The 22,639-nt window shown below is 39.6% G+C and overlaps 1 protein-coding gene across 5 annotated transcripts in view; it reads right to left on the bottom strand.

Moving 5' to 3' along the window:
* Positions 1–22,639, bottom strand: part of PIEZO2 (piezo type mechanosensitive ion channel component 2) — a 213,865-nt gene that overhangs the window by 114,064 nt on the left and 77,162 nt on the right. The window lies entirely within an intron of this gene.

Genomic DNA, 22,639 nt, shown 5'->3' with positions numbered 1-22,639 from the left:
TCCTGCCCTCCATGTTTAATTTGAATATATATTTTAGGTTATAGGTTATTTTTCTGATTGGGAAAATAGAAATTTTACATTCACAGATTTTCCCACCCATGAAGAAATAAGAGCATGAGCAGATGACTGCTTCTCCTCCCTCTCACCCCCAGATTCAAAAGATTTCAGGTAAAATATTTTGTACTAACTACAACTGGAAATAACATCAAGTTAAAGAAACTTTGCATAGGAGTCTAAAAATAATAATAGGAAAATGAGCACTCTTTTAACGTTACACAAACTAAAATATAAGGGGGGATAAGGGTTTTTTAGGAATTACCATTTTACTGCATTTGGTCCATTACAATGTTCTCAATTGGTTATAGCATACAGGAAGTCCATTACAAAATGATGTATCACAGGTATGTTACTCAAGCCAATTTTTTAAAAAAGCAAGATGTTTGTCAGAGATAGAATCAAGTTCTAGAATTGCTAAGCAGAATATTGCCGTTTCAGTGAGTATAAAATCCTGCTCAAAGTATGCTGGCTGTTGGGCCGTAATAATAAACATTCATTCAATCCTGCTCAAATTTACTGTTTCAAACTGTTGTTTATCAAGCAACTGGGGTTAACTTTAGAATGGTTCCTCTGACTGTCTTAATTAATTATGTGGAGGATAATTGCTGGCCTTCTACTTGACTGCAAAAGATTGCACATGCAAGACTTTGTAAATCTGCAGTCTTGGTTAAGGGATATCTAATTTAAATATTAGATACAGTCAACAGATAAGATCTATTGCAGGGACAAAATTAGATAGCTGACATCGATGGTTGAGAAATGGAATACAACATTGGAATAGAACCTATAATGCTATTATGAATAATAGACATATTTGTCTATATTAATGACATATTAATAAGAAAATATTTTAAATAATCAGTAATCAAAAGAGAGTGCAGCAAGGATAATCATATCACAAGCAGATAACCTGGTTTCAGTTAATGCTAGAAAATAAACATGCCTCATATATAATGAGAATGTTGGTGCTCGTAGTTTTCTGCAGTATGTGCAAATTGGTGTTCATAATATTCTACAGCATGCGCAATTATAAATGAAAAAATACGAACCCTCAAATGAAAATGATTAGACCCAACATAGTTTCTCTGAAGAGTAGGGTGCTTTAGTTTAAACATGTTCCCTCAATTTATCATTTTACAGTGGATCTTCAGGGACTCATTTTTCTTCATTTTTACCCTGGTGCCCTCCATTCTTTCTTTTTCTCAATTACATTTAATCTAAAACTCTGCATGCATGCATCTGCCCAACTGATGACTAATCTGAGGTTGATCCAAAACAGTGGGTTGCATGAGGTGAAGGTTAAGATGCCATGCCCTCCACCCCGCCCCCAATTCCATATACTGGACTGTACTAGCAACTGAATCTTAATTTGATAGTGGGACAGCATCATCCACCACACCTGGGAGCAGCAGGCAAGCTTAAACGGCCACATAGCACAGGGCATGTGGCATCCATAGCTCTGTTGCCCAATACCTCCTTGCTGCTCACCACCATTTACTGCCTAATGCAGCTGCCCCACTCTGCTTAATGGCTAGGTCAGCCCTGACCAATGACGTTGGATGTGACAACAGCATCACCTATTGGGGGGGGGGTGGACACATGGAGTCGATACCCCAGCCAGGCTGTCAATCAACCTGGGAAAAGTGTCAAGGTTTGTACCACTGCATTTGCACAACCTGATTTAGCAGGCATGCATTCAAGGGATTGATGCACATAACACTGCATGCGTATGTCCAATGCAGACAAGGTATCTGTTTGCAGAAATCTGCATCCACGTGTATCAATGGTCAGGGTTGATGGAAGCTGGAAGTCCAGCACCATCTGGATGGCCAAAAGTTCCCTACCCTCAAGGAGTATATCTCCCTCTGCTCCATTCCCAGCTACAAATTAAAGGAATAACCTTGGGAGAATGTTGCTAACAAGCTGCAGAACATTGATTTTTAAAAATCCTGAAGAAAGCTAAACTTTAGTTAAACTTTCCTGTATACTTTTCAAACAACAAATCATTTTGGGCCTCTTCCAGTCAACATCACTGCTTTAACTCTTGCCATTTTCTCTATAGATGTTTAGAGTCTGTATTTTGATGGTCATTGGTTTAACTTTTCACTTCAAGCTGCTCATATAGTAGCATGATATCATCAATTGTTAGGTTGCTGTACTTAAAATATAAGGTTTCTATGATTAAAATTTTGTTTCAGGAACTTGCTGCAGACTGTTTAGCTGCTAAATAATTCCCATCTGTTTTCCATGTTTCTGTTTTGCATTAAGTTGGGCGCATATATTGACAAAGAGAGGCTAAATCACATAAGATTTCAGGAGTTACTAGATATACTAAGTATATACTATCTCAGTATATACTTAGTATATATAGCAACAATTGAGTAATAGCACTTGATATTATGCCTACTTTCCAAAATATATCCGGCGCAGCACTTTTTTGCTAATATGTATTTACCACACTGGCAGCCAAAACAGACCATATAACTCCAGACCACGCACATGACAGTCTTCCATTTAAGTAGCCACAGTGAAAATTTTAAAAACACCCAGAAAAAAGTTGTTAATGATACCACAAAACCTTAAACAACAAAGACAGGAGCAGCTGATGATAAGTAAAATAGCAAGGGATCTGCGTATTTAAAGTATTTTAGCCAACAAGCTAAATGCCTGCCAGAACAAAACTGTCTTGATAAAATGATGAAATATTAAGATCAGAATGGATCATAACTTCTATTAGTATACAACAAACAACATTAACCACAGCCAAGCACATTAAACTGCCTAGGAATCTCATCCTGTATGCGCTTGTCAAGGGGGGAAAGTTTTATTGCTGTTATATCAGTAGAATATCTGGAGAGTGCACAAGTGAATAGATAAATTAACAGACATATCTAAAATTATCTAGGAATTTCATCTTGCATGCGCCTTAACAGCCAGGAAAAAAAATAATTTCGAGTGTCTTCCACATTTCATGAGACTTGAAGAAGAAATTAAATGGCAAAAGCCAAACCTTTAAACAGATCCATCTCCTAACAATTACCCAACCTTCTAGCATGATACTAATCCTTTCTGGGGATAAGGAACCTCTAACCTTTCAGATGTTGTTGGACTTCCAAATCCCATCAGCCACCGCCAGCAAAGCCAATAGTTCAGCAACATCTGGAAGATAACAGGTTCTCCACTCCTGATTTTGAAAAGATCATGTCTGCCTATGCATCTGGGAATGGTGAATACCTCAGTACATTTTGAAATGCTACACAGAACTCAACTGGTATAGAGGAAAAATACTGCTGGTATGGGTAACAGATGAAATCCGGAAGTGCAATCCTGACATATTATTAGTGAATACATTTAAATTGAGCATTTCAATGGAAACACAGGAAATGCATCCAATCTCTTACACAGAGCCTGTTAAATCATCAGACTTCTGCACGAAAAGATGCAAGAAAGATAAAGATACCACTAGCTTGAAATAAAGGGGGGAGGTCTTGTATAAAAGCAAAGAAAGGAAAAAAAAGCATAGCCTTATTTGAATTAGTATAGGAACTAGATTGCCAGAAGCAGACATATAAGAAGTTTTAAAACTAACTTCTGGAACATAAGAAAACAGATACCAATAAGAATTGTAATACCAATGAGAAACTGTAAACACTTAAATTTGCACTACTTCAGAAAGAAACTGAAATTAGCGGAGAGGCTAGCCAAAATGACACCATTTTCTGTAACTAAAATTAATTCCCTGTTCAGGGAAGTTTTTAATATGTGACATTTTAGTGTATTTTTCATCTTTGTTGGAAGCCGGCCAGAGTGGCTGGGGAAACCCAGACAGATGGGCAGGGTACAAATAATAAATTATTATTATTATTATTATTATTATTATTATTATTATTATTATTATTATTATTTGCCAACTTAATAAAATGTCAGCTGATGTAGAACAAGTGTAACTATTCCATTTTCAAAACAGTCAATGTAATACAGGGTTAATATACCATTGCCTACATGGCTGTGCGAAGGGACGCAGGTGGCGCTGTGGGTTAAACCACAGAGCCTAGGACTTGCCGATCAGAAGGTTGGCGGTTAGAATCCCCGTGATGGGGTGAGCTCCCATTGCTCGGTCCCTGCTCCTGCCAACCTAGCAGTTCGAAAGCACGTCAAAGTGCAAGTAGATAAATAGGTACCACTCTGGCGGGAAGGTAAACAGTGTTTCTGTGTGCTGTTCTGGTTCGCCAGAAGCGGCTTAGTCATGCTGGCCACATGACCCTCGGCCAATAAAGCGAGATGAGCGCTACAACCCCAGAGTCGGCCACGACTGGACCTAATGGTCAGGGGTCCCTTTACCTTTTACATGGCTGTGAATAACCATAGTGGGATGACTTCCTTTTCTTATAAACCTCTGGGTCATCAGGTTGGCTACTTTAAGAATAGGCAGCTCTCTTGACTGCGAGCATGAAGATCATGAGGACTGTCATGGTAACAATTAGAACAATGAATAATGAATGCATTCAGTAGTGAAGAAAAGCATGGATAATGAATAGTTAACTACTGGTACATACTGTCAGGAGTTCAGCCTACACTCGAGTAGGACTCTGGCAGAGACACATGCCCGACTGGCATGTTCCCTCCCTCCTGGTCGATCATTCGGGAGTTTCATAAGCTTTCTTCAGCCCGAACATCACAGCAACCAATGCCAACCGACACCGGCACACTTAGGGATCCACAGAGTTTGCGCAACTTGTGTGACAGACCTCAGCAACTCAGCATTTTGGCTAATCTACTTTATTTACATATAAACACGCACGGAGCACTGCAACATGGCTCCCTCTCTCTCTAGCATCAGACATCAAAGAGAAAAAGAACAAAGGACAATAGTCCCACATCACGAAACACAGTAACACAAACATCCTGTTTCCGTCACTTCCCACTCTGTGGTGTCAAAACACATACCGTCATGCGATAGACAAAAATCCCATGACTGCAATCATAGATCAGAAATTCTAACACATACATGATCCAAGTCCTGAAAGCATTTGTGGTTTATTTTAAATTAGAAACACTAAACAAAAGCAATTTACAAAAGGCAAGAGAAAGGAACCCCAAATTCTTTGGTTCCACAAGATTTGTGTGAAGAAAGTATGCAGAGCTTATGGGGAATGGTTGGGATATCAAATATTCTCTCTTCATATTAGGGTTTTGAACACTATTTCCATTGTACTCTCTGGTTAAAATTTGGCAATACCTCCTGAAATGAATACAACTTCTCAGGTTTTAGCTAATGCCAGCTACAACCCATTAAAATGTATTTCATATTGTTTAAAATATTGACTATATATCTCTAAATGATAGTGTTTCAGCATGCACTGGGAAAATCAGAGACATAAACTTTTAAGAGTATATATTTTAAGCAAATCGGTCTCTATAAAACAATGGGTCATACAACCCTTTTCCTGCCTTATTTGCTACACGACTAGTGTAGACATACACTAACAGGTAAAGCAGCAAGCTGACTCAGATAAGTGAAGCAGAACTGTCCTGTCTTAGTCACCCCTAAAACCTCATTGTAAAAGTATTACCTGTTGCAATGGTATTCCACCTGAGTCCTGGCCTACACTGATGTGACAGTCTTTAATCAGCCTTAACTCCCACAAACCCGAGCCAGCACAGAGTCAATCCATTGGTCAGATGTAGCCCAATAGTTTATCCATATTTAGTCATTCCCAGGTGGGTGCTCCCTTAAAGTTACTGGACTACAACTCCCATCATCACTGAAGATTTGCCATGCTGGCTGCTGCTGATGGGAGTTTTAGTCCAAAGCACCTGGGGGGCATCAGGTTAGTGGGTGGCTAGTGTGCACTGTCCATATGTTTGTGAAATATCCCTGAAATAACACAAACAACTCATGCACTGGATATACAATCCTATGCCCCTTTTCTAATTTAGGCAACACTTGCACATTTCTCCAAATGAACATTAGCAACAGAGAAACATTAACTTTTCTCTAAAGTCCCTCAAAACGTCTATAAAAACACTAACAAATGCCACCCACCCTCATGCTTCAAGTACACTGCCATTCTTCCCATTTAGCAAAGAGAATACATAGCAAGGCTCAAAACAGGAAGATTTAAAGGCAGTGTGACCTTTATAATCATCAAAACTTCAGTAAGCTGTGCATTGCCATGCCTCTTCACAAGCATTCAAGAGAAAGTGGTGGTACACTGCTTGAAATCATAAAGTTATTCTTCCATGGAAACTTGACAGGAGGTTGTCAGTTTTTATTTATTAAGTTTATATCCTGCCCTTCCTCCCAAAAGAGCACACGGCAAAGATAAGACATCTGCCCATTTGACTCCTCACCTCAGCCCCTCTACTCCCACTCTTACAAGATATGGATGTTAATGGCTGCATTGGGTCAAAGAGATACATAACTCTAGAAAAAAAATTCTTTAAAAAATGTCATACCTCTGTGACATTCCTCTCACTGGGGTCAGAAACAAACCAAATAAACTTTCCCACCCCCATGCGCTGGTGGCTGCTCAGGCATCACCCCAGATGACATTTATATAGCACAATTAATGTCACATCTAGTCAGACCCCATGGCTTGCAAATACTGAATTCGGATGCGCTGGCAAAGCCTGGAATACATGCGGATTAAGCATTTATAATTCAGAAGTTACTAGGACCATGATCGTCATAAGGGAGAAGAAGAAAGGAAGGGAGGAGGCAGCTATCAGGGTAAAAGAAAAAGAGAACTTTCAAATTGCTGGACCATTTATTAAAACACTTGGGGAACTGCTGTTTTATAGGCTGAAGTGCTTTTGGCAGGTTTATTTCTTTACATATAGATGGATTTTGCATCAGGAGTTGGAAATTGCAAGAGCACCAATTCCCTTTTCATAATGCAAACTTTACAGCTCATAAACTATTGGTAGATTTATAACAGAGGGGCTCTCTTTGGAATGTCTACTGCATCCTGTTCTCCTGGGATGATTTTAGTAATATTTTTAATGGAAAGAAAAAGTCCTATGAACCTACAGAAGCCAGTCTCATATGAAAGACAGTACATTTGAGACCCAATACAGACATTATCAATCAGGGATCAACAAAAAGCACAAGGGTGGCCCAGTTTTTCCAAGGAAATATTTAATATACGTGTGAAAAACACACTTGTGGGAGCAGAAAAAGAGTCACATTTCTGCTGCAGACCCTCTAGCATTTTGTAAGCTACTGCAGTCCAGTGAAAGAGAATCTTTACCACAGTGGCTGATTTTTGGATCATATAAGCAAGCTGAGTAATTGGACAAATAATAACCAATGTTGAATACAGTCACTTCTGTATAAGCCATCACTGCAAAATGCAACAAAAACAATACAATACAGGAAACTACACTGAAGGATAAAAATAGTAATTTTTTCTCAGTTTCCATTGTTTTAGGTTATAACTACACTTAAATTGTGGTAATCTGCAAGCAGAACTACAGTTGTTTCATATCCCCTCTCTGTGATCCAGATAACAGATACTTGCAAATAACCTCCACTGAAATAATCAAGACTCACTTCCAAGAGTCTTTCACTGATGCTTTCACACAATGTCTCTCTTCCTGCTGTCTGATGACAGGTCCCTTTCCCCACAATCTTATTGAAAAATTCTAACTTTTCAGCTCAGCTGCCCAGTGGCTTTCGATGCTATTGCCGCTTGTGAGATGAGCATTGGGGCCAATGTTTTACAGTGATTCTGGTTCTGTCTCTAGGGGTGGTTTCAGAGATTAACACTGAGTGTTAATCAGTGTTAATCTCTTGGTCCTCTGGCAGTTGTGGAGTGCCACAAAGACCATCTTGTCTCCAATGTTATTTAACATCTACATGAAGCTGCAAAATGCAGCAGCTTGACTGCTCACTGATGGCAGAAGGAAGAAAAGTGGGGGGCCCTATCCAACCCATGTACGAAGCATGCATCAGCCTGAATATTAAGTCACTGTTAAAAGAGTTTTACTGGCTGCCAATTAGCTACTGGGCTAAATTCAAGGTACTAGCACTGGTGTACAATCCCAATAGAGTTTGGGATTAGGATACCTTAAATATTATCTCATCCTTTATATAGTTGACCAATCCCTGCAATGTGCAGCAGAGGGCAGCCTACAGGAGGTCCATTCTGCATGGTATTGGAACCAGGTCTTTAATGTGGTGGCATCTAGCCTTTGGAACCCCCGCCCATTAAATATTAGGTAAGTTCTATCCTTATTGTCTTTCCAGTGCCTGTTAAATAAATTTGTCTTTCAACAAGCCTTCTAAGTAGAGATTTTTATCCCAGTCAATATCTGAATGTGTTTGAAATTTGACGTGGTGCAGAATGCTGCAGCCAGATTGTCAAGAGGGGTATCTGGACACACACACACACACACACACACACACACACACACCAGTTGTGATGATGGAACTGCGCTGACTGGAGATGAACTGCTGGGTCATGTTCAATTATCTTGTTACTAAGACAGTAACTCAGGACTAAGGTACTTGAAAGCCTGCTTTTCCCCATATAGACCTGTAAGAATTAAGATCATTGGGGTAAATTTACTTGTGGTACCACATCCTACAGAATATCAGAGCAGTGATCCCCAAATCCCTACTTTGTTTTTGTGATATTGTTCTACTGGTTTTTATGTTGTATCTCTGTTTTTAAATTGATATTGGGCATTTTATGCTCTACTTTTGTATCCCACTTGCAACTATTTATGAACTTTAACTGCACTGTGCACCGTAGTTCCTTATATTTTATTGCTAATAGTGAAAAGATTATCATTATCTATGTAATAATAACTACAGAGGTAAATCAAGTCAGCTATGAAGGAAGGTGGTTTTCTATTGGGTTCAAACGAATTTTTTCCAGGAAATGTATTGCGCACTTAAGAACTTGGCTTCCAATTGAGAAAAATAACCAAAAAGAAAAAAACCAAGTTTTTTTTAGTTCCTGCCAGATGTTTAAAAGTCTAAATCAATACTAAAGCAGGATATGAGCTTTTTAACTTATGCTTGCCCCTTTAACATAAACAATGCAGCAAATTTCAATTTCAATATTAATACTCCAGAATGTAGCATCATGAACTTCAGGAAAAGAAGAAGAAACCGTACTGATATTTTTTAAAAAATGTTTTTATAAACAAGCTTTAGTATTTATCTTTAAATACAGTATCTTTAGAAGCAAAAAGAAAAAGGCAGAGGCTCTAAAATCTGTCACACAAGCTATCTTTTCAGGGCTTGATTACACAAGGTGTGTGGGTGTGGAAACACCCACTCTTAAGAGTTCATTTTTCTAGCTCAAATCTGCATCATAATGCTCTCACCATGTTGTTCTCTGCAGTTCAGAGCACAGCTGATGACACAAGTTCATTAATATCTACACTGCACACATGGTATCTATATGTTCAGAGGGAATATACACTTATTATAGCAAACCAACAAACAGCACCAACCACCACTATTCGCACTGCTTGTGAGTTTATCAGGTGCATTTATTGAAAACAATATGCTGCACTGGAAAAGTCTTTGACTAAAGCAGCAAAACAATTCTGAACTTTATATCCTAAGCATAAGTGGTAGATTCAAGGACATGCAATATCTGGCTGTGTTTTCAAGTTAAAAGGACGTTTAGAACATTCAGGTCTGGACTATGAAAATGAAGCAATATAATCTTTGCAATTCCTCAGTAGAGTTCTCGAATGAGAATTTTATGACTTGCTGTTTGGGGCTGAAGCTTTAAGACAGGGGTAGCCAAGATAGTGCTTTCCAGAAGTTGCTGGACTACAATTCACATCAGCGCCAGCCAGCATGACTAATGGTAAGGGATGGTGGTAGCTGGAGTCCAACAACACATAGGTGACACCACATTGGCTGCCTTTGCTATTAAGATATTGCGTCAACATAGCAGCTTCTATATCTTTAATCTGGCCTTTTGCACTAATATAATTATATGTTCTTGTTTTTAAATGCTTATTCAAAGGAACTGCAGTCATCTAAAGCAAAACGAAGTTTTCAACACCACCAAATCAAATGCTGTTTTAAACAGGACTATACTGAAGTGTGTTTCATCAATTCAATACTCTGAAAACAAAAGAAATAAAATACCCTGCATGTTGAATGTGACCAGTGGCTGAACTTCATTTTCAGTTGCCAAAGGTTTCTGAAAAACTGCTACCAGCAATATATTTTTTCAAAGTGAAAGCAATGAGTAATAGTGAGCAGCTGCATCATAGTTCCAGCCAGTGGTTCAGACAATGAATAACTGAGCATTAGCTGTTCAGGTTGTAATACTTTACATGCAGAGCATTTCACTGGCTGAAGCCCATTTCAACTCCTCAAAAATGAATGAGTGAAGCAGTTGACTATGAGGGGTAATTAAAATAATTCCCTGGAAATTCAGAAGTGTACCCCCCCTCCAGCATTTAGGATAAGATTCCAGGCAGTGTGGTGTAGTGGTTAAGAGTGGTAGTCTCGTAATCTGGTGAACCGGGTTCGCGTCTCCACTCCTCCACATACAGCTGCTAGGTAACCTTGGGCTAGTCACACTTCTTTGAAGTCTCTCAGCCTCACTCACCTCACAGCATGTTTGTTGTGGGGAAGGAAGGGAAAGGAGAATATTAGTTGCTTTGAGACTCCTTCGGGTAGTGATAAAGCGGGATATCAAATCCAAACTCTTCTTCTTTCAATGTGACAATGGTTGCAAGGTACAGAGGCAAACAGCAGCTCTTCCTGACTGCTTGTGTGCAAGTTCCTAAACACACAGATGTTATAACTAACCCCAACGGGGCATAAAAATGTAAAGTTTTGTCCCCTTGCCCTGTACCACTTCATAGTATATTAACTGCGGTGTTTCAACCCAAGAGGGCTGATGAGACTATGCTCAATGCACTTTTTAACATAGGTAAGGTAAAGGTAGCAGACTCCTGGACAGTCGAATCTGACTATGGGGTGTGGCGCTTTCAGGCCAAGGGAGCAGTGTTTGTCTGCAGACAGCTTTTATGGGTCATGTGGCCAGCATGACTAAACCGCTTCTGGCGCATGGAACACTCTGATGAGTGCCAGAACACATGGAAAGGCCATTTACCTTCCCGCCACAGCAGTACCTATTACTCAGTACTCACGCTGGTATGCTTTTGAACTGCTGGGTTGGCAGGAGCTGGGACAGAGCAACAGGAGCTCAACCCATCACATGGATTCAAACTGCCAACCTTACGATTGGCAAGCCCAAGAGGCTCAGTGGTTTAGACCAGGTGCTTAGCAACCTACTATAAATGAGAAAATGTGAGACCCCATAAGAATCAACACGAAAATTATTATAGACCCCATCAATTATTAATACAAGTTAATATTTTTATAGTTCATTGCTGATTTGGGCAGTCCAAATGACCCATTATAGGTTCAGGAAAGGTCTCCGTTACGAACACAGATGTGTTAACCTGAATCATCATTTTATTCTTTATAACAGGTTATTAAACGCCATAAAACATGGACACACCTTTCTAGTTTCTTTTATTTTGCACTAACGATCAATCACTTAATCATGCTAGAGTGGAAAATGCCTGCTCAAGTATGCAGCAAGTAACATATGGATATAAAATCATTATATTTTCTTCATGCACTCACATGGTCATGTTACCATGGAATGCATATTTGGGGTTTGTTGGGCAAAGCTACTGTTAGAAAAAGACAGACACAGGTTACAGAACTCCCGGATTAATATTCCTGCTTTTCAAGACCCCACAGGTTGGTGGTGGTTTAAGACAAATCTAAAGTTTCATAACACACAACCATGATCCTTTCACTAGTGCAGAGACTCAAATTTCACGAAGAACAGATTCAGTCAAAGAGTAAAGTGACCTGCCATCATTCTTTAAAACATAGACTACAGTTAAGGAGTCAAAGTTGGTTTCTTATTTCCACCTGTAGGGTGTGGTGGTCTAGTGTTTAACTACACACAGCTGTGACATAAAACTTACGTTTCCACAAGACATACTATTATACATTTTATTTCCATGTCTGGGCTTCTTTGCCTCAGTGTTTATATAAAGGAGTTTTTAAAAAATATATATATGTGTGTCAAAGTAGATTTTATACAACCCAATGTGGAAAAAAGGGCTCTCCAATGTTGCAATGGTATCCCTATGTGTGTACAAGTAAGAGAACAGGAGCAAATATTTGTACTTGGAGGTACCCTGATAGGGTTTGCTTTAATCTACTGTGTTTTTTTAAGAAGAATCATTTGGGTGATTTATATTTATTTTGCAATTACTCATGTAGTTGCATAAGGCATGAATATGAGCATTTTGTGCTCATCAACATCTGAAATAATTCAGTTTAATAATCAACTTCAAGGTGACATACTGAGAGTGGCCAAGAATATCTTCTAAAGGTGTATCAAAAATATGCCTCAGCAGTTGATGAATGCCTTCATTCATTACAAAATGAACTTTTTCACATTATTTCACTGCTTCTTTGAACACCAGCCTACACCCCATTTCCAGTTTGAAGCAGATCCGATTACCCAATTAGTACTATTAACTAAGGCAGGGGCCTTCACTTGTTGTATCAAGTTGAGAAAATTGCCCTTCTGTTGCAACCCTCCAGATATAAATACGGGACACATTTTGTTAAAGTAAATGTGTACAAAGCAGATGGTAGTTAAAAAAAAAATCATGACCACAAACCAATATTAATATAAACACAATGCTTAAGCAGCCAAGAAAGTTCCAAATGCATGTGAAATTCTTGTACATGAAACTTCAGACTAAAACTTTCTTTACAAGAGAGCTTTCTGAGAGATTTATCAAAAAGTGATAATATTTTGATGGTAAGTTATATTTTAATCACTTTTTGAAATTTGTTTTGATGGCTATGTAAAGCCCTGTGTGATCTTGCCTAGATTAAGAATGGTGTATAAATATTTTAGTAAGTAAAATAAAATCTCTGTTAAAAAAAGGATGTCACTTCCCACTGCCTCTAAATATTTCTAATAAAAAAGCATTTGGCATTCAAAGGTTTGTTCTACCAGAACAAAACTTCTCAATCACTTTTCAATAGTAAAAGAAATCTATCTTCCTGTTACCATATTGCCTAGTGCCACACCTGCCCATTCCGCTATCTCATATCATCTTCCTAAAAAGCACTATGATGAGAGCTTTCAAACATGTTTTTATTAATCATGGTGTGTTGTCTGAAACGTTGGCTGAAATCTCTCATCTGTGAAAAATACCTAAGAAAGGAAGTTAATCAGATATACAGCTGCATAAAACAAAGCTAGAATGCCAAATGAGTTCCCCCGCCTTCTGGTAAATGTCAAAGATGTGTCGGCACATGTATTTTGTGTCATTCCAGATAACAATATGAATGACATCATACATCCTTTTCACAATTTCCCTCTACTCCTGTCATACTAATGTTTGTACAACTTTCTTAGAGGCAAAAAATAAGTGGGGTGGGGAAGAGAATTTAAGCAAGTCTTAAAAATGCAAAGAAATATACACTGCATAGCAGAAACATGTATTTTCTGTATAAAGCTTACGTATTGTTAATGAACTAAAACCAGATCTGGGTCACAGTTTCCATGCTTTGCATTACTTTTATGCTATAAACAATTTAACATTTAGCTGAGTGGGAATGTTCAGAGAAACATGTGGAAATGAAACACTCAAGTGCTGGTGATCAGTGTCACTTAAGGGAAACATGGCCCCTAGCTCCCATACCAGCCCAGGTACACTGATAGACTTCTACCCACATGGTTTAGCTTTCCAGTATATTTACAAGCATGCAAGCTACGGATGACCTAAGCTATGGATGTGCTGAGTCTCAATCCAAGGCAGACCTTTTAACATCACAGTAATCCAAGTTTATGCACCAACCACTGGTGCTGAAGAAACTGAAATTGACCAATTCTATGAAGATTTACAACACCTTATAGAAATGACACCAAAGAAGGATGTTCTTCTCATTATAGGGGATTGGAATGCTAAAGTAGGGAGTCAAGAGATAAAAGGAACAACTGGCAAGTTTGGCCTTGGAATTCAAAACGAAGCAGGGCAAAGACTGATAGAGTTCTGTCAAGAGAACAAGCTGGTCATCACAAACACTCTTTTCCAACAACACAAGAGACGACTCTACACATGCACATCACCAGATGGGCAGCATCAAAATCACATTGATTATATTCTCTGCAGCCAAAGATGGAGAAGCTCTATACAGTCAGCAAAAACAAGACCTGGAGCTGACTGTGGCTCAGAACATCAGCTTCTTATAGCAAAATTCAAGCTTAAACTGAAGAAAGTAGGAAAAAACACTGGGCCAGTAAGATACAATCAAAGTCAAATCCCTTATGAATACACAGTGGAAGTGAGGAACAGGTTTAAGGATTTAGATTTGGTGAACAGAGTGCCTGAAGAACTATGGATGGAGGCTCGTAACATCATACAGGAGGCAGCAACTAAAACCATCCCAGTGAAAAGGAAATGCAAGAAAGCAAAGTGGCAGTCCAATGAGGCCTTACAAATAGCGGGGGAGAGAAGGCAAGCAAAATGCGAGGGAGATAGTGAAAGATACAGGAAATTGAATGCAGAATTCTAAAAAATAGCAAGAAGAGACAAGAAGGCCTTCTTAAACGAGCAATGCAAAGAAATAGAGGAAAACAATAGAATGGGAAAAACCAGAGATCTGTTCAAGAAAATTGGAGATATGAAAGGAACATTTCGTACAAAGATTACCATAATAAAAGACAAAAGTGGAAAGGACCTAACAGAAGCAGAAGACATCAAGAAGAGGTGGCAAGAATACACAGAGGAGTTATACCAGAAAGAAATGGATGTCTCGTACACCCCAGGTAGTGTGGTTGCTGACCTTGAGCCAGACATCCTGGAGAGTGAAGTCAAATGGGCCTTAGAAAGTACTGCTAATAACAAGGCCAGTGGAAGTGATGGTATTCCAGCTGAACTATTTAAAATTTTAAACGACGATGCTGTCAAGGTGCTACACTCAATATGCCAGCAAATTTGGAAAACGCAGCAGTGGCCAGAGGATTGGAGAAGATCAGTCTACATCCCAATCCCTAAGAAGGGCAGTGCCAAAGAATGCTCCAACTACCGCACAATTGCACTTATTTCACACGCTAGCAAGGTTATGCTTAAAATTCTACAAGGAAGGCTTAAGCAGTATGTGGACCGAGAACTCCTCAGAAGTGCAAGCTGGATTTCGAAGGGGCAGAGGAACCAGAGACCAAATTGCAAACATGCGCTGAATTATGGAGAAAGCTGAAGAGTTCCAGAAAGACATCTACTTCTGCTTCATTGACTATGCAAAAGCCTTTGACTGTGTCGACCACAGCAAACTATGGCAAGTTCTTAAAGAAATGGGAGTGCCTGATCACCTCATCTGTCTCCTGAGAAATTTCTATGTGGGACAAGAAGCTACAGTTAGAACTGGATATGGAACAACTGATTGGTTCAAAATTGGGAAAGGAGTACGGCAAGGCTGTATATTGTCTTCCTGGTTATTTAACTTATATGCAGAATTCATCATGCGAAAGGATGGGCTGGATGAATCCCAAGCCGGAATTAAGATCGCCGGAAGAAATATCAACAACCTCAGATATGCAGATGACACAACCTTGATGGCAGAAAGTGAGGAGGAATTAAAGAACCTTTTATTGAGGGTGAAAGAGGAGAGCGCAAAATATGGTCTGAAGCTCAACATCAAAAAAACGAAGATCATGGCCACTGGTCCCATCACCTCCTGGCAAATAGAAGGGGAAGAAATGGAGGCAGTGAGAGATTTTACTTTTTTGGGCTCCATGATAACTGCAGATGGAGACAGCAGTCACGAAATTAAAAGACGCCTGCTCCTTGGCAGAAAGGCGATGGCAAACCTAGACAGCATCTTAAAAAGCAGAGACATCACCTTGCCAACAAAGGTCCGTATAGTTAAAGCCATGGTTTTCCCAGTAGTAATGTATGGAAGTGAGAGCTGGACCATCAAGAAGGCTGATTGCCGAAGAATTGATGCTTTTGAATTATGGTGCTGGAGGAGACTCTTGAGAGTCCCATGGACTGCAAGAAGATCAAACATATCCATTCTTAAGGAAATCAGCCCTGAGTGCTCACTGGAAGGATAGATCGTGAAGTTGAGGCTCCAATACTTTGGCCACCTCATGAGAAGATAAGACTCCCTGGAAAAGACCCTGATGTTGGGAAAGATGGAGGGCACAAGGAGAAGGGGACGACAGAGGACGAGATGGTTGGACAGTGTTCTCGAAGTTACAAACATGAGCCTGACCAAACTGCGGGAGGCAGTGGAAGACAGGAGTGCCTGGCGTGCTCTGGTCCATGGGGTCACGAAGAGTCGGACACGACTAAACGACTAAACAACAACAACAACAACACACAGAAGGAATCCAGCCATATTGGCAGACATATTTAGCCATACCCGAACTACTATGATTGAGCAAGTACAAGGGAAATGGCAACTCTGAAAGGTTTGTTCAAGGAGATTCTTAGGCAGTGATCCAAGTAAACTATATGTGCTCAGGGTTCTCTTATAAAGCTTCCCTTGCTCTTCCACAATTCTGATGGAGTGTCCCACCACCACCATGCTGCTATTAAGCTTAGGAAATAGCTGGAGAAAGGTTGCCTTGAAGGAAAAAGAAGGCTGGGAGAGAAAGAATGTGAAGTACCTCTGAAGACTGAATTTCTTAGCATTAAATGGAATCTGAAGGATGCATAGGTAGTCCTAGTAGTAAAATGACTTTCTAAAAGCATTCACTCTCTTCTTGAAAAACCGTGTGTATTTGGTTAACGAAAGGCATACAAATAGCACCCAAAACAACAACAGCTGGTCAGTGGTCAGGCACAACATGTTCTGAAACATCTGCTGCTTACATCTTCCACAAGGTAAACATGATAAACAAGATGAGAGACTTAGCTGAGTTTTCAAGCATTTAGGGGATGTGTTTAGATATTCTTTCCACCACCCTCACCTCTTACATTTGTCATGTTTACATATCTTGTACTTATAGCATATCCCAATCATGGTCTGAACACCTGCTACCATCCCCTGCAAATCCAAGCAATCTCACTATGACCTCCTCAACCCTAACCCACTCTGCTTTTCTTCCTCCAAGCTTTCCTGGCAGTGGGTCAGCTCTGGCATGACATTTTCGCTAGAGGTTTCAGAGTGAGGCCTCTCTCTATGGTGCAATCAGCATTGCTGTAGCATGCATGCCCATGGAGTCCTGGGATGTGCAGTATATTTATCAGGATGCCTGGGATGCTAAGGATTGGCTTTCCTCATATAGGCCCAGTGGAGTGCTAAGATAATTTGATGAGGCCTAGCTGATAGTACACAACCTGTTGTCGCCTGACAGCAGTGTTTTCCCTGGATGCGACTGCAACTGCATAAGTGGAATGCCCGCAATGGGCTTAGGTAAGTTTATTATCTGCACCGAGTACAAACAGCCTCAGCTGCTAGACTATTAGCATTGATTCAAAAGTCTTACATCACATTCCCAAGCCCATATTCCCAGCATGTTCATACTTCTGGCTCAGTGACATCTACACTGGCTTGGTCATGTACACAGAATGGAAGAAGGTAGGATCCCCAAGGACATGCTCTATGGGGAGCTGGTTTCAGGCAATAGGCCTCTTGGCAGACCAACTCTGTATTACAAAGGTGTCTGCAAATGTGACATGAAGGCTAGCAACATATGGGATGATCGCAGTGCCTGGAGAAGGTCAGGTTGTGTATCCACAGCAGAGACCAGAGGAGGAATGACCTCTGGGAGGACTGCAGAGAGAAGAAATGCCATGATGCAAAATTAGATACCTTCGTCTACCCCAAACATGTATCTTCGGCATCAGTCTTTACAGCCATAGCAGGCACTGTAACTCTCCAACAGTTTGACTTTACCCCTGAAGGCACATTCTTCCATAGTCTCCTGACACAGATTCATACCGACACCACAGTTGTATTGTACCATCAAAATTAGTATTGTCATTACTGAACAAGCAGAAGCAAACACAGTCTGCAAATAGTGAGCCATTCATTACACGTCAAAATGACAGCCCTTGAGTTTTGTTAGTATTAATTTCTTCCCTTAAACCCTAATGAGACACTTTTTCTGCCTCCAGATGAATTACAATAGTTTGATACATTATTCTTCTGGCAACTCCTACAGCCAAGTTGGTGCCAAACGTATTGCTCTGCTTTCCTTTGGACCACATCAGCGAGGCCGAGGGGGGGGGGGGAGGTCTTGTCATCTGGGCGGCCCAGGACCTCCATACACACTGTCTAGGTTTCCACCCCAGGGAGGTCAATTAGTTGCTGCTAACACAGCGGTTTGACTAACAACAAATGCACTTGTTTCTGGGCAAGTCACTAAGCCAGCAGAAATCAATTAAATAATAATAATTGCTGCCTATGAGGCAGTAAGTGTTTACAATTTCTCTGAGTTGTCTTCTGAGAAGAGAGTCAATAATGCTGTTGTAGTTGCAGAATTTGACGAGGACTCTCTGCCAAAGACTAATGAGACAGTAGTAAAAGTATTTTGAGCTCTGTATTGCAGACCTCTAGATTGGACTACTACCATAATGTACGTGAGGCCACCCTTGAAAGAAATGTTTGAAAAATCCAGCTACAAATTCTTATATGGAACTCTTCCCAACCCAGCCAGGAGTTTCGAATATTGTTTTTTAAATGTTTGAAGTGTTGGAGTTTGTTTCCCTTTAATTAAAATTCATGAAATTTGGTTAATGTACAAATATCCCAAAGTATAAAATTTCCATATGGTTTAATATTCTATAACAGTGTGGCAAGGATAAATATATGTGCTTGTTTCCCAGTACAAGACATATCACTCCTTTATAGAAGAGATCATATTGTTTCAGTAATGGTTTCTTATACTAAAGCAGGGTGTGGAAGCTCACATTATTTATCTCTAAACAGGAGGTTTTGGGGAAAACACACATCGATGAAATTAGTCCTTACCAGCAACCACGGAGCACACAAATATAGGATCAAGAGCAGGTAAAACCACACTTCCTGTTAACAATTGTAATACAACGCTTTCATAAAAGCAGCCTGCAAGAAATCCCCCAAAGGGAATAAACATTTCTATAAGCAACAGAGCAGACCTTATGGTATCTGGTTACATTCCAGTGGCAATAGAAAAGCGTTAAAAGAAGATACTCCCTCCTTCCTTTTATGCAGAGAACATGGAAACATCCACTGCTCCTAGTTTTAGACAGCTGGAAGTTTAAAGCAGCTTTCTTTCATATAGTTTTGTGTGTGTTCTGATTCTTGGTTCTGAGCAAAGTGTAAGAATGGAAAAGAAATTTGTTCTCTCTTTTTTTTTTTTTTGCATCAGACCAACCTAATTAGGCATTCCTCAATTTGCTTTGAGGATCTATCAGCCGGATTATGTACTTCCTGATTTTGCAATAGCATCTCAGTCCTAAAATATTATTTTATGCTTTAAAATGAATACTAAAAATAGATTTTAGGACCGAATAAGCCTCATAGTAATCTGGTGAACCAGGTTCGCGTCTCCGCTCCTCTACATGCAGCTGCTGGGTGACCTTGGGCTAGTCACACTTCCTTGAAGTCTCTCAGCCTCATTCACCTCACAGAATGTTTGTTGTGGGGGAGGAAGGGAAAGGAGAATGTTAGCTGCTTTGAGACTCCTTAGGGTAGTGATAAAGCGGGATATCAAATCCAAACCCTTCTTCTTCTCACTTCTGGGGATTCTCCTAACCCTCCAGAGAAGATTTACAGTGCACATGGAGGGAGGAGGTGGTGAGGAAATTCTATTGCACAGCAAAAACACCTTGCACTAGCAGAACTGTTCAGCCAGGTACCGCCCAGTATCTCTTTTTCCAATTATCTCTTTCCACACAACTTTCATGCTTTTGTTCACCACTCATTTTATCAATTTCCCTGATTTGTCATTCAACGTGTAGCCCTTTAATTTTTTTATGCTTTCAATTCACTCTCCTTTCTGCAGTTCACACACTATCCTTAAAAGTATATATTAACCAAGGAATCTAAGTGTTGCAATTATTATTCATTCCTTTGCAAGACTGACATGCAAATGGAATATACTGGCAAATGTACGTACACCCCCCCACACCCACACCCATGCATCTTACCCCCAAATAAACTTTGACTGACATTTATATTGGGTGATATTTAATGTTTGTCAGAGGAGATCCACTAAAAGAAATGGACCTGTCCATTGATTTCAAGGGTCTACTCAGAGTATCACTTAGTTGGACACATCACCCATTATATTTATACTTGACAAAAGGAAAAGCTTATCTCCAAATTATTTCTTATGTGATTGAAATGATATCCCTATAACGGCAATAATGTAAATAAAAGGGAAATTATTTATAAGATAAATAAGTATACATAGAAGCCATTCATAGTACATATTGAAAATCTAAAAAAAAATGTGTTTGCATCAAAAAAATATATAGTGACGGGTAGTAAACACATTCCATTTATTTAGGAATTTGCTGGTTGGAAAAAATCATTCATGAAAATTTCTTTTCACTATTAATCACTAGGACCAATATTGTTCAACTTTTGCTATTTCACTGTTTATAAACTGAAAAACAATTTTAATGGTTACATACTTGTAGTGTATTTTTAAAAGTAATAACATGACAATTTTTATACACTGTATAAGCCGAGGCACCTAATTTTAGAACAAAAAAATGGGAAAACTTATTGACTCGAGTATAAGCCGGTTCACCACACCACAAACCTGGTGGTGGCGGCAGCGGAGGAGGAAGAAGAAGCAGCCCAAAATGGCTGCTTTCGGGCCACTTGTCCCTCCACCACTGCCTCTTCCGCTCGCAAGAGCAGGCATAGGAGCCGCGGTTGAGAGAGGCATAGCGCAGCGCAGCACCTCTCCCAACCACGGCTCCTGTGCCTGTCCTTGCGAGAGGCGGGCGGCGACGGAGGGACCAGCGGCGAGAAAGGGCTCCTTTCGGACCGCTCCTCCCACCGCTGCTGCCTCACTCGAGTATAAGCCGAGGGCGGCTTTTTCAGCATAAAAAATGTGCTGAAAAATTTGGCTTATACTCGAGTATATATGGTAGGTCTATTTAACTGTCAAAACAAAATCAGGCTAATATTAGATTGGACAGCTTTCTTTTCTTCTAAGAAAACTTCTGAAATAGACTGCAGCTTTGGAAAGATTTCGTATGCTTCATTACTCCTAACTTACCTATAAAGTTTTCATTCCACTTAGTTTATAAGAATGATGCTTAATATTAAATCCAAACAATAAATCCAAATTTAGAAAGCCAGAAATGTGTTACAAATCTAAGCATTTTAAGACACATTACTTTTTCTTTCTTTTTTTTTACTGTTGATGGATAATCCTTAATGGTTTAAAAGAAAACAAGATTTCCTTCAAAGGAATCTATATTTCTAAATAGCTGGACTGAGTTTACTTAACTGTCAGCAGAGTAGGGCACCAATAGTTCATGTTTTCCTTGCTAGTTAACCAAATGTTAAAAATGAATGCAGTCGAGCTCTATTTATGTTTACATTTACCTTTTTAAAAACAGATTTAAAATTTCAGTGGTAACTAGAGAGCATGTTTCCCATTCTTTCTGCACTTCCCTCTTCCATTCTATTAGCTAAGAGACCATGCACTCTTACAATGTACCTTAATATCAAAAAGGTTACAAAACAACTTTTTGAGGGTCAATGTCAACAGGAGCTGGGAAACATCTGTTTCAGAATGAATCATTCCTCTAGAACAAGAGTGAAACTGTATCTGATCAGGGGTAACACTCAGTCAGCCTTCCCCAGCATGACACCTTCCATATGTTTTGGACTACAGTTCTCATCGTGTTTTAACACTGGAGTGAATTAAAAAAAAAATGGAGGGCACCAAGCAGCAAAGACTGAACTAGGCAACAAATCTAAAATATGGCATGGCAACTTGTAAAAGAGGCCAAAGGGCACCATGCATAACCTAGAGGCTTTTGGAAAGAAATACCATGTGCTGGTGTTTATCTGACAATGGTAGAAAACTGCAAGCCACGCATATGATTATCTCTTGATATAAACTCTACAGAAAGGGCAGGGATGAGCGTACAGTGAAGGCATGGAGTCAAACAAACTGGAAATCTCAAATTAATTGTTGTAAGTGGCAACAACCGACCCTAAAATTTCATACTGAGAATACACTATCAGGTGATCTTTCGATGGAGAAAGGAATCAGAGGAATATCCAAAGGTAACTGTGCTTTAATAGCCGATAACCATACACTGGATAAATGCATATTCTGGTCATGACAAAGAGGCAAACATTACAGGCACCCTAAATGACTGTTCCCCTAGAACATGTTGTCATGGAACTTACTGCAGAAGTGTGGCCCCTGTCTACCAAAAGGGCAGCAGTTATGCTCAGTTTCAACAGGTTCTGTAGAAGAAATCTCCAACTACACATAGCTGTTTTTTACACATAGTAGAAAACTAAATAAGGAAGTGAAAGAAATGCATCTTGAGAAGTTTGAAAAACTTAATTTTGCTTACA

Source organism: Podarcis filfolensis (genome assembly GCF_964270895.1).
Source record: "Podarcis filfolensis genome assembly, chromosome: 7".
Classification (NCBI taxonomy): domain Eukaryota; kingdom Metazoa; phylum Chordata; class Lepidosauria; order Squamata; family Lacertidae; genus Podarcis; species Podarcis filfolensis.
This window is presented reverse-complemented; position numbering and strand designations above follow the sequence as displayed.